This window comes from Myotis nattereri, assembly GCF_964212035.1.
Source record: "Myotis nattereri genome assembly, chromosome: 11".
In the NCBI taxonomy this organism is placed as follows: domain Eukaryota; kingdom Metazoa; phylum Chordata; class Mammalia; order Chiroptera; family Vespertilionidae; genus Myotis; species Myotis nattereri.
The window spans coordinates 72,835,518-72,849,000 of record NC_138086.1 but is presented as its reverse complement, the minus strand read 5'-3'; the positions used below and the strand labels follow the sequence as shown (position 1 = coordinate 72,849,000).

The 13,483-nt window shown below is 40.4% G+C and overlaps 1 protein-coding gene across 2 annotated transcripts in view; it reads left to right on the top strand.

The window, feature by feature from the left end:
- Positions 1-13,483, top strand: part of AMPH (amphiphysin) — a 146,604-nt gene that overhangs the window by 24,928 nt on the left and 108,193 nt on the right. The window lies entirely within an intron of this gene.

Genomic DNA, 13,483 nt, shown 5'->3' with positions numbered 1-13,483 from the left:
GTAAGTGGAGAAAACCATTAGATAAAAATGAAAGAAAATGCTATTCCTATAGACAGAAGGTGATGAAAAGAGGAAGGAGGAAAGATTTGAACGGCTCTCATTTGCTTTAGGCAACAAAGTCAGCCCTCATGGGCCCATCGAAAGGTGAAGGGTGAATGTAGTTCATGTGAGGTGGAGATTTTATTCTGGAGTTCCTGGTAATAATAATACTAAGAGCTAGCCTTTGGGTGATGATCTCATTCAGATCTCAGGAATCTTAGGGGCAGGTACTGAGGACACGGAGGCTCTGGGAGGTGAGGTGACCTTCTCAGCTCATGAACAAAAATGTGGCTGAGGCAGGAGTTCAGTCCAGGCCACAGGACTCAGATCCCATGCCCTCCTGCTGTGTGCAGGCCTCAGGCGAAGTGTGTTCATCCTTGTTCCTATGTATCTCCTTCCTTTCTTTTCCCTCAGGCTGAGCACTTCCCAGCACACGGACCTAGTGGTCGGACGTGTAGAAGGAGCAGGGGGCTTTGGGTGAGGGGGATTTGGAGAGTTTATTACCCCATCCTCCCACCCATGATGGGGTATTTGCTACAGAGCACCTGGGAGGATGTCCAGTAGTGATTTTATGACCCATTTTTTCAAAGACTTCTTGGGGTTCACCCTTGTGCTTCTGTGTGCAGTCTTACACTTCCCCCACACTCCCGTCTCTCAGGCCTTGGTATTTAAAATTCAGCTGCCTCCTTGATGTGTCATTATTCTTAGTTTTCTAGATCTGTTAACTATCTATTTTTTTCTGTGTGCTTTGTTGAGGTCAGTGCAAATATCTCCTTTTTTCATTCAGAAAGATTTTAGTGCACAAATGACTGAGGACCAACACTTGAAGGTTCATCTACCAGCCGTGGTCTTCATAAATGACCACATTGCCCCTTCCGGATATGTGCAGGGGCATTTATTTACCTAATTTTGAAGCTTTCTGGAAATTCACTTAACATCTTAATCAGCACAGTATATGATTCTCATGCTGAGCTAACGTCTTCTGCCATATAACCTAAGTCCTTTATGCTCTGTCCTTGGTCCACTGAAAAGACATTGCCCATCCCACATTGCACACTTACCTACTCCGTGAGAGTTGTTGAAGCCTGTATCTCTGGGGTCCTCAAACTACGGCCCGCGGGCCACATGCAAATACAAATATTGTATTTGTTCCCGTTTTGTTTTTTTACTTCAAAATAAGATATGTGCAGTGTGCATAGGAATGTGTTCATAGTTTTTTTTTTTTAAACTATAGTCCGGCCCTCCAACGGTCTGAGGGACAGTGAACTGGCCCCCTGTTTAAAACGTTTGAGGAGCCCTGCTGTATCTCTTCCTTATTTTTGTTTTCAGGATGAGATCAGGGCCTGCGTACAACTGAGCTGGACTTGGTAGCACCTTTTGCGATGAATAGTCTCAGGGTGGCGTCACAGAGACGGCTGGGCTGGATGAACGGGGCCAGCTGGAGCTGTGTGAGGCTCGGTACTGGCTCGGAGCTGTCACACTGGGTTTGATGAGCCCCTGGCATGTTGGGTCTCAGCGCCTGTGTGGTGGATAGATAGAGGCCTGGCTTTAATTACTCCATGGTAGTTTGGGGCTATAGAAATCAACCACCACACTCATTTTAGGCCACCATGGAAGTGCATACATTCTTAGCTGTAATATGCCTGGCTTATTACAAAAATGGTTTAGGCACGAGTCCAAAGGAGGTTGAGAGAATAGAAAAGAATTTCAAAATTGGTTTGAGTAGCCTTCTTTTTTGCTTTGGAATTCTGAGACATGACAGTTGTGTTTTTAATGTGATATTTTATGTGATTATTTTCTGCCTTGTTTTATTTTGACATAATTCTGTAGAAAAATTGTAAAGTGGCACAATATTCAAAACCGGGAAACCGATGCAACCCATCGACCTGGTCCGGGCCTCGCCAGGTGTGTCCTGTAGAGCCCTGCATATTTCCAGTCTCCTTTGATCTCCGGTAATCCTAGCCTTTCTTTGTACCAGGATGTTGGCGGTTTTGGACTCCCGGTCAGTTATGTTGAAGGACGCTCCTCAGTGTCGGCATGCTGTTTCCTGGGATTCGCTGGTATTGTCAAGAACACCGCAGAAGTGATGCAGTGTTCTCAGGGCGCTGCGTCAAGGCCTTGGAGATTGTAGTCAACACAATAGTGTTTATCCACATCCTGATTTCTGGAATCTGTGAATATGTATCTTATCTGGCAGAAGGCACCTCACAGATGTGATTAAGTGAAGGATATTGAGATGAGGAGACTGTTTTGGAATATCTAGGTGGGCCCCATGTCCTCACAGGGGTCCTTATAAAAGAGAGAGGGAGGCAGGAGAGGCAGGAGATGTGACGAAGGAAACAGAGGTTGGAGTGATGTAGGGCCCTTAGCTAAGGAATGTGGGAAGCCTGTAGAAGCTGCAAGGCCTTAGAGCCCCCAGAAGGATGCAGCTCCCGACACCTTTGTGTCAGACCAGTGATGGCAAACCTTTTGAGCTCGGCGTGTCAGCATTTTGAAAAACCCTAAGTTAACTCTGGTGCCATGTCCCATATAGAAATTTTTTGATATTTGCAACCAGGGTAAAACAAAGACTTATATTTTTGATATTTATTTTATATATTTAAATGCCATTTAACAAAGAAAAATCAACCAAAAAAATGAGTTCGCGTCTCACCTCTGACACACGTGTCATAGGTTCGCCATCACTGTGTTAGACTAACAGAACCCATTAGCCTTCATCCTTCCAACCTGTTTCCTTTGTCTAGACTTCTGTCTTCCAGAACAAATAATGGATTTGTATTACCTTCAGCCACTACTTTGTGACAGTTTATTATAGCAGCAGCAGGAAATATACAGAGAGCTGCCTCGAAAGCTGGACTCCTGAGATGATATGGAGAAGGTCTCTGAGGAAGGGGGCCTGGTGATCGGGACGGGCCTCTGTAGCCCTTGGGATCGGGTGTCCCATCCTCCTGCTGGGCTCTGCGGCACAGTCCACTGTTGGCCAGCACAGTCGTCCTGGTCACCCTCACATATCTGGCTCTTCTTAACATTTTCCATTATGGAGAACGTGAGCAGGGCTAAGATGAACAATGGATTCCAGAGACTTGTTACTGCCTTCATCTGGGTTTTCTTTATCTATCTATGTAGAAAATTTGCTGGTAGTTTTGCATTGATACTTGCAGGTTATCACTTTTGCTTTTGGGATCTAAGCAATACACAGGGTCCTCTATGGCTTTCTGGGTTTTTTTGGTAGGATGTTAGGTTGAGATGGGGATTCGAGAAGGCGAGGAACATGCTTGCTCTGTGTGAGGAACTATACTTTTTCTTCTTGAGAGTTGCCCGCAGTGTGAAGAGGCGCTAGGATTAGCCCATATTCCAGAAGTGGAAGCAGAGACCCACAGGGCTGGATTCACTTGCACAAAGTCACACAGTGGAGCTGGGGTCTCAAGGCAGGGCCGTGGGCCTCTGAGGTCCTGGTCTCTCCACTGTACCACCTGACCTCAGAGAAAGGGGATTATGCTAATGTTTTTAATCCAGCAAACATTTACTGAGCAGTGCTGTGCTCCACACGGCCAGGGTTTGAGAGAATAAAAATATGATTTAGAGACAGCTTGAATTTCAACTGTCTTATAAATTTGACTTTTAGAGCATGCCTTTGAGTGCCCCGGCCATGAAAAGATAACTTTGATTATTAAAGGGCCCTTAACAAAATGGAGTTTAAGTTGGATTGAACAAAGACAAAAAAAATGAATTTAAGTCAGAAGTATGGCAGAGGTCTCTGGCCTTGTCAGCCAAGGGAGGCTGCAGCTGCTTTTAATGGGGTATTAGTTTAGCAAATCCGGACAAAGGAATGCAGACCCCTGCTTCTGCAGGACCAGTGCTTCCAGTTAGTGTCGGGAGGAGCTGTGGGGACAGCTCTCGCTACGGGAGGGGGGCCTGCACTGGCGGCTGTGAACTGTGCCTTGGCGTTTGGATGCCTGGACATTCTCTCTTCACTTCCATCACAGCAGGACGGGTTTTGGCTGGGCATGGCCAGCAAGGTGCCCCCATGCTGACAGTGGGAAAAGCTGCCCTGGTGCTGGAGAGGAGAGCCACTGGATGACAGGAGCCTCGAGAGAGGTCAGTCTCCTGCTAATGAGCTTCAAGGAAAAGATGAAAATCGCCATAATGAGCAATCGTTTCTAATGGCCTTTGAATAACGGCCATTTGGTAGAAGAACGTGCAGTACCTTTGGCTCAGTGTCAGCATGGGGAGCATTTGTCTGGGGCGGTACCTGTCCCTTTATAAGCGTCTTCATGTTTTATTCAGATTGCCTTTTACCAAGATTGAGCAAAGAACGCGTAGCCCAAGCTCACTGATGAAAATAGATACAAAAGCCCCATATCAAAGTGTTGACAAACAGAATTTAGAAGAGCATTAGAGGAATGGATTATCCTCTGCCAGTAGGATTTGTCTCTTAAGTGCAGGGATGGTTTAATATTTAACATAGCTTTTAATATGTTATATTGAACAATGGGGAATTACCATGTCTTCTAGGGAAAAAAATGGTTAAAGATTGGCATTTTCCTATGGTTCAATGTAAAAATGTAGCCAATTAATAGGTAACAATTTCAATAGGTATATAAAAGTATATGATAAAATTCAGCACTCATGATCAAAATATTCTTCCTTCCATGATAAAAAAATGATAATATTAAACTGATAGTGAATATCATAGCCATTCTATTTAAAATCAGGAATATGAAAAGGATCCCCTAATTAATAATATTATTTAATGTTGGTCTAGTATTTCTGGCTAATTCAAAGAGATATGAAATAGAAGTAATATTATAACATGAATGTGACATGATTAACAGCTACAAAGAAAATTTTAAATATTTAACTAAAACTTATGCAACTATTTAAATTATTCAGTGATAAATTTAGTACATTAGTACATATGAGACAAAGAAACAAAATTACTGTTTTGTCATTAATATTTAGAAGATACAGTAAGAAAAAATATTCTAACATAACAAAAAATATAACTCTGGGCAATCCTACTAAGCAATGTGTGGGAATTATATAAAGAAAATTATATACTGAGAGTCATAGCTATTAGCTAAGTGATGGATAAAAGGATCTTAATGCATAGAGCTATGTACTGTGTTCTTTTAGAAGGACAATGTTTTAAGGATGGCAACACTTCCCAACTTAATCTCAATTTAAAAAAATCCTAGAAGAATATTGTCAGACAGGAGTACATATGAAATTTTGGATTAGTATCAGAGGACTCATCTTCATATTTAATATAAAGGTAAAATAATTAAAACAATGGGGCATTTGTTAAAAAATCTTTACACAGATTAGATTGGAAAACAAATCTTCATGGAATCATCATATGATAAAGGGGAACACTCTGAAAATATATGAAAGGCATCGTCATCAGTAGTCATAGAAAAAGTAGCTAATGGGTGAGGCCGTGAATTATGTAAGTGATCATTATAAATATAGTTATATTATAAAAAACTTTTCAGATGGATGAAATATAAAAATGAAATCAGATAAGAATATAAAAATTAAAGATGGATATTTAACTGAGTCTGTGAAGAGCATGAAGTTTTTAAACATAAAAGCAACAAAACAATCACATAGTTTTGATCACATAAAAATTTAAATATAAGTTTGTTTAAAATGTATGAAGCAATCTTAAAAAATAACTAAAAAATGTCGTTTGCAACATATGATATTACTACCATTCACCTATGAACAACATGGTGCGAACTATGCAGGTCCACTCATATGTGGATTTTTTTTTCCGATTGACCTTTGCAGTTCAGACCTGTGTTGTTCAAGAGTCAACTTCGTGGCTGGGAATCTGAGTATGCCGAGGGCTGACTGTAGTCACACCCGGATTTTTCACTGCAAGGGAGTTTGGTGCCCCTAATCGCAAACTGTTCAAGGATCAACTGTACATCAAAAGGTCTTATAAGCTAAAGTGACTTCTTTAAAATTAAAGTGAATTATTTAAAATTAATGTGAATTATTTAAAATACTCTAGCAGGGAGATGGACCAATGACTAGCTTAGATGGTTCTTAAAAGCAGCAATAAATGTGATTTAGAAAGATATGAAAAAGGTCAGATGAATTGGTAATAAAAGAAATGCATTTAAATTTGGATTTTCCTTCTCAAATAAAAAGGAAAATGAAAACAACTCATTACTTGCTGGTGAGGGCCAGGTCCAAAGGTCACTCTCCCAAATTCCTGGTTTGGAGTGCAGTCCCTAAAAATGTTTTCAACCTTGATCCAGTAATTACACTTTCAGGAATACATTGCAGTAGTTCCCTCCTCATCTGGGCGTACTTTCCAAGACCCTGAGTGGACTGCCCTTACGTGACATTCGGCGTGCAGATGTTTTTGTTTAGCCCATTTAGTGTTAGTTTTTTAAAACCACGTATTTAAATGTCAGGAGATCCCACATAATAACCCGGAGCTCAGATTTCTCTAGAGAAATATAAAGAAGGTGCAATACTGGCCTGGAGCTCTCTCCTGGCAGCAAACTGCTGGAGCGGAACAGGTACCCCCTTTAGATGTGCTCTCTTCTCCTGTCCAGCTTCAGGCCGATCACCTACCTCTGCTGAGGCTCCAGTGTCTTTACCATAAAATGGCTAACAGTCACTACCTCATACATTGTCAGTGTGGATTACGTGCACACAAAATCTCTCGGACAATGTCTGATCTGAAGTAGATAAGCAGTCAGTGTGGCGGATTGTCCCCCAAAGAGCTAGTGTGTAGGGTTAAGTGAGTATGCTTCGGGAATGTGTTTTGGGGCCATCAGAAGGGATACTTGGAAAGATCTTGGAATTCACTGGGATCATACATGTATCTTGTGTACAGACCTGGCAGAAACTTTGTCATCTTAGACTCCTCTCTCTCTCTCTTGCCTGACATCCAGTCCATCAATAAGTCATGTCAGCTCTACTTTCAGAACATACCTGGAATTTGACCGCTCCTCACCACTCTCTCTGATCTAGGCCACCTTCATCTCTCACCTACTTATGGGACGAGGCTCCCAGCGTGGCTTCCTGCTTCTGCCCTTGACCCTTACAATCTGTTCTCTACAGGACCACCAGAGTGTCAGGCCTCTGGTCAACACCCTCCAAAGGCTCCCCATGTCATTGGGGTAAGAGCTATTGTTCTCGCCATGTCCCATCAGCCCTCGTGATCTGGCTCTTCCTTATCTCTTTGACCTCATTTCCTACTACCTTACCGCCACTCCCCGCCCTCCCCACCTGCTCTCTCCACTTCGTTTTTCTCTGCTCTGGGTCTCTTATTGCATCTTGCGTATTTCTGCCATCTCACACTACATATTTTACTTACCTGTCTTATTATTTCTCTCGCCAGTTCCATATACGCTTTGGGAAGGAACGTTTGACTGTGTGTTCTCTACTGTACCCCCAGTGTTAACAGTACCTGGCCTTTAGTGGGTACCTCACAAATGCTCGTTGATGAAGAAATGAAAGTTAATGAAAACATGTAACTATGTAGAACCTAATGCGGCATTCCTTTTTCCAAAGGGAAGCTATAAAGTAATGCAGCAAATTAGCACTTGCTATTTTGTATAGAGGCCCTTGTGACAGAACAGAGAGTAATAAAGGGAAAACTCTAGGTCCTTTAATATTTTTCCTTGATTAAATGTAAGAGCCACCCGGGAGCACTGCTTGTCAGCCCTCGGTGCTGAGGGCTCGCTCCCTTCGCACACACATTCACTGGGAGCTCCTGGAGCTTTTCTTCCTGAAAGAATGTCAAAGCAATTTAGTGGATAGGTTCTACACCGAAATAGTAGATTCTGTTTCACCAGAGTGAAATGGATCCTTTTGGACATACAACAATAATGAAATGTTTGAGATGCTTCATGGTTTCTTTCCTCTAGAAAGCCTTTCATTTATATCATTTAGCCAACAGATTTATTATGTCCCTACTATGTGCCAGGTGTTTTGTAAGATATAAAGAGAAGGGTTAAAATGATGTCTGCACTTCAGTAACGTGTAATTCATTAAGAGATAATGTACGTCCATAAGCAATTGCAAGAGGAGGTAAGGACAATAAAAGAGATGCAGCTTTAATAGTCACTGGGGACTTGGGATATGCCAGGTACCATTCTCAGTGTGGGTCAAAGCACATGCTGTTATTTAACCAGCTGTGAGGCAAGTATCCCCACTTCATCGATTACTGAAGTGAGATACAGAGAGCTTAAAGTAACTGGGTCAAGATCACGCAGATAGGATCCTACAGTGGGAGAAACCAAATTTGAATCAAGGTCACTAGACTCCAAGGTCATTTGACCCCCAAAGGCATTTCTCTTTCCATTCAAACATGCTTGAGAAGGTGCCATGGTTAGTGAGGAAGGAAATATGTGCAGGGAAAAACCACAGAGAAAGTTGAATGTCAGGGCAATGAACTGAAGAAAGGAGGTGGTACAAGGGCACGCTGACTCCAGCCATGGGGCTGTCTGCAGATTGGTTGTGGGCTCCTTGTTGGCAGGACAGGAGAAGGATGATAAGGATTTGGGGAACGTTAAAGTATTTCCACAGTTTGGGGACCCTCCCACACTTATAAGAGCAAAGTTGACAGAACGGAAGTATTAGGCTTCCAAGATTTGTACATTATTCTCTCTCGGGTGAGGTAAGTTTTATGTGGAAATTGCCTTGGCTTTAGGGTACTAGAGAGCTTGAGGTGGGCATCAGAAGAGACTTGATAATTTAGCCCTTGGCTCAAATAATGGCAAAAAGCAATGGGACTTTGTTTGGGGAGCGCTCTGTGGTTAGAGGAAAGACCACCCTGGGTTTTGGACACAGGTTAACCGGGGATTGATTCCCACGCTATCAGTAGATAGCTTGTGGTATGTTTTGCCCTGTCCACAGTGATGATAATGACATTTATCATGTTCTTCTGAATATAAGGCAGCTAGTGAGAAGATTCACTCCCATTTCCCACTATGTATATATGTACTTATAAGGCTGCCATTAAAATAGTTTAATGTTAACTTATGATATTAATGTGTTAATTTAGTAACATATTTTTAAAATCTTTCTTTCTTCTGTTTAAATCCCCACCCAGGGATACTTTCATTGATTTGAGAGAGAGAGGAAGGGAGAGAGAGAGAGAGAGAGGAACATCGATATGTGATCTTGATTGGTTGCTTCCCATACATGTTCCAACTGGGGATCAAACTTACAACTTAGGTATACATTCTGACTGGGCATCGAACCTGCAACCTTTTGGTGCATGGGGCAATGTTCAACCAACTGAGCCATCTGGCTGAGCTTAAAAATATCTTATATAAAATTATACTTTACCTTAGTGATATAGCTTTTTTTACTCTTACATTTTATGATACCCTTTTTTTTTTTTTTTTGCCTGTACCACATATCTTTGGCCTCAATGTATTTGCTCCCAATGGAGCCACTTTTTGAATTCTCTAACTTTATTTCCCAGAGCATCTCAACACTCTATTCAAGTTGTTTGAGATGAAGTGCCCTTTGGAACCCTGTATGGTGCTGTCCTTGGACATTTATCTCGTTATAAGAACCCATTAGGATAGCTTTTTATGTTTTACTAATCCTGCTTTTGACTGTGATTCCCACCCACTGAATTGTTGTAAGTGAACTCTAAAATCTTGCCTATGACAGGTCCTACATTTATGATCATGTGTTCACAGGTGCATACAAAAATGGCATTGAGTAATGTTACATCAAATTAGTGTGTCTACCCTAAACTGTACTTTCTTGTTCTCATTTAATAACTGAGAGCTATATAATATGAACTACTGTTTAACCAGCCAATACAAGGCTCTTATTTTTATAAGAATAATTTTAGTAAAATCTCATTTTCAAGTCAGGCAGAAACAGTATTCTACAAGATTGTTGTGATGAAAGAACTCAGACCGTGGCGAATACATGACATTCTGACATGACCCCTTTGGTATAGATGCAGTGGTCTTGATGCCAGGTGTGGGTTGACATAGTCTAGAAATCAAGCCATTAAACATTCTGTTGCTTTAAAAAGTTACCAAGTAGTATATAAAACAGTCATTTTCACCCCATGCATAGGCTTTGTAGTCACATCAACCCTGAGATGAAGATAAAGGCCCAAGTGGGGAGGGGGATGAGAGATGAAGTGAGAAATTGGTGAGATTCAGAGATGGGTTAAGTGTTGGTATAAGAGTTAGACATAATCTGGCAGCTAAACTACAACTAACCAAGAGTAATGTGTTTATCATACTTACTAGTATTTATTCCAGAAAGGGACATCAGTCATTCTTTATGAAGCATTTGCTCATGCTGCATCTTACCTGGTGTGAACCTTAGATCATTTGATTTCTATCTTCATATTTAATAGTAACACTTTGGTATCAACTAATAAACTTAATGATTGAAAGTGGAATTTAATTAATAACAAATTTTAATGCTTTCCATTCTAAAATGTAGAGGTTGGACATACCTACTTTTTGTAAGCTTCCTTATTCTTCTAATCTTATTTGATTGCATAGCTACTAGGCAGCAGTTTTTAAGGGGCCAAAAGAGGGTGTGGAGGAACATATTTGAATTTCAGATGTTCATGAAATTTTCCATTAAATTTTTAACAATTACAGAGACAACCTCAGTAATACATATATTCAAGTTGGTATCACAATAGTTCTTTAACCTGATAGTTTGATGATCAAGAAGTAACAGTGTTTAAATCACAGCTAGTTCTGGCAGGTTTTCTGAAAATATCTGTTTTCTTTTTCCTGATTATAAAAATCCAAATAATCCAATGTAGCCTCCCATAATTAGGTAGTTGATTAGGCACTGAATAAAGACATGAATATGTGTATGGCATATTAATTGAAAAAAATGAGTTTTACATTTTGACATGTCCATTTTGATGTCATGATATTAACATGTCTGGCACATGCAGAAAACATTTAGAAAATCATAAATTGTAGTGCTCTTTGCATATCCAGATCAGTTCACCAAAAGAGGAAGAGCAGAATAATGATTAGACATATGCATAGAGTTCCCTTTGCTTTTGCTTTTAAAATCTACAGAACCCAACCTCAATGGAAAAGATTGAAGATAATAAGGATAATTACGTGTAGGTGATGGAGAGAATGGCACAGAACTAACGTTGGGGGGGGGGGGGAGACTATTTGAGATAACGTGAAAGATACTATAGAGCATGAGAGTTCATGGTAATCAATGAGCTGTTTTACAGTCCAGACCAGTACACTTCGGAATTTTGCAGCTGAGAAACCTAGCTGATTACTCAAGACTATTTAGGAGCTTTATATTAGAGTCAATATTATCATTTAGGACTTAGAGAGTGAGAATAGTTGGCAGTCACAGTATTTATGAAGATTTCCTTTTGGATTGGGATGTTTTAGTATGTCACATAAGGATCATCACTGCACCACTTTTCTTTTTTCATTGTTTGAGAAATATGTTAATTAAATATTTTGTTTAAAGAATTAACCTTAGAGGACTCTGTTTTGCATTTCCAAGCCCCCAGTGAATTCATATCTGAGGTTATAACATAGTGCTTTCCCTTTTGCAAGCTTTCATTAGTTAACTGTTAGAGTCTCTCCAAAAACCTTGTCAGTGAATTTCAGTATAAATGTTTTCTGCATACCAGAGGGTCTTGAATTACGTGAATTTACACACCACTAGTCACTCAAGAAGATCAAGCTCCTATTTTCCCCTGGAAGCACTCCTCTGAAGTACTTCCGGGTGGTGTCACTGTTGTTTTCGATGGCACCAAATAGTCATAACTGCTAACCCTCGTGTCCCACCGCCGTGGGGAACACTGGCGTTCAGAGCTGTTTCTTAACATCTCAGGTGACGGTCTGAGGTGCAGTGAAGGGCATGGAGCCCAGCGCACAGAATGATTTGGCTTCGGCACCTTGGTTTACTTGCCCCCTTAAGGAGTCATAAAAAATTATAAAGTTAACATTCCATACATTAATACCCAAGAGTTTCAGAATAGTGTGGATTCTATATTTGTGTGTGCATTTATATAATTAATATTCGGGTCAATATTACGTTGGACCCAAGTGTGTTACAGGGGAAAGAATGCAGACTTTGAAGTCAGAAGGACTTGCTTTATAATGTAGATTCTACTGAACCAGTGATGTCATCTCGCCAAGCCTCTATTTCTCCACCAGCAAATGGATCAAAGTGCCCATTTTCTTGGCGATTCAAGAGATGTGTAAAGTGCTTAGCATGCAGGATTGAGTGGGTCAGCAGTAAACGGTTACGATGGGGGTGATGATGATGGTAAGTAAAATTTGGATCTGTGGTCACAACATGTGTGGTATAACATAAACTATTGGTTTTCCTGATTTGAGACACACGCTTTCACCTTGCATACTGCACTAGCTCTAAACCACTCCTTCCGTCTTGGACCTTGTATTTTCACATCAATGTGGTAAATGTAGAAGAAAGATCAAACCATCTTTTCTAGAGCTGACTCACTAGCAATTAGCACTTTCATAGCTTGATTTGTTGCAAGTGTGAGTTACTATCTAGAGTAGTTTTGAAATTGAGCAGCTGCTCTTGACTTGCAATGCTTCGTGACTCCTACCACAGGATAGAAGTCTGAAGGAATTACTATCACACAAAATTTCAGACACCACTGGTATTCTCATGTAAGGTTTATTTTGCTCAAAGAATGCCTTTTTAAAAAATTCTGGTGAGAATTCTGAATGGAGAGGTGACAATATTCGGCAGAAGCTGGGTGATGGGTATATGAATTTCATTATATAGTTACCTGTACTTATGTGTAGGTTGGAGAATTTCCATATTAAAAAATTTCTACATTTAAAAAATTCTGGGGTGGTTGCCTTCTTGGTGAAATATTCCAAAGCAATAGGCATGCTTTAGTCCCTGTCTGGACTTCATGCAACCACCTTTTAGATATTGCTTCTTGTATTGTGTCATTATTTGTAGGATGAGATGTTTTAAAAGGGTAAAAAAAAGGTGAACGCTAATTTCAAAAGAAATGTGAGAACGTTATCTCAATGCAAAGAGATGAAGCTTAGAAAAAAATCTCTCAGGATAGCTGCAATGTGGCTGTCCTCTGATTTAAGGATTTTGTAAGTAAAATCCTCTATGTGTTCCAAATCCTTAGTTTAGCATACATTTATATTTAACTTCCACATCAGGAGAAGTAATCAATGCGGAGGCATTATTGTAACTTAGAAATTCTACCATATATGGCACTTAAATGATAGAGGATGCTCAAAACTAGCTCTCACTGCATTTACTAGTAAAGAGCCTGTTAGAGTAGCTACAGGAAAATTCCATCGGCACAGTGGACTGTCTGTTTAACAGATCCATGTATTAAAGACTTAGGCTAAATTTGGGTCTGTGGTGTGTAAAATAACATCAAAACCTAATATAAAGTGCCTTTGGCACATTGTTTCCTCAAGGATGTTTATCTATA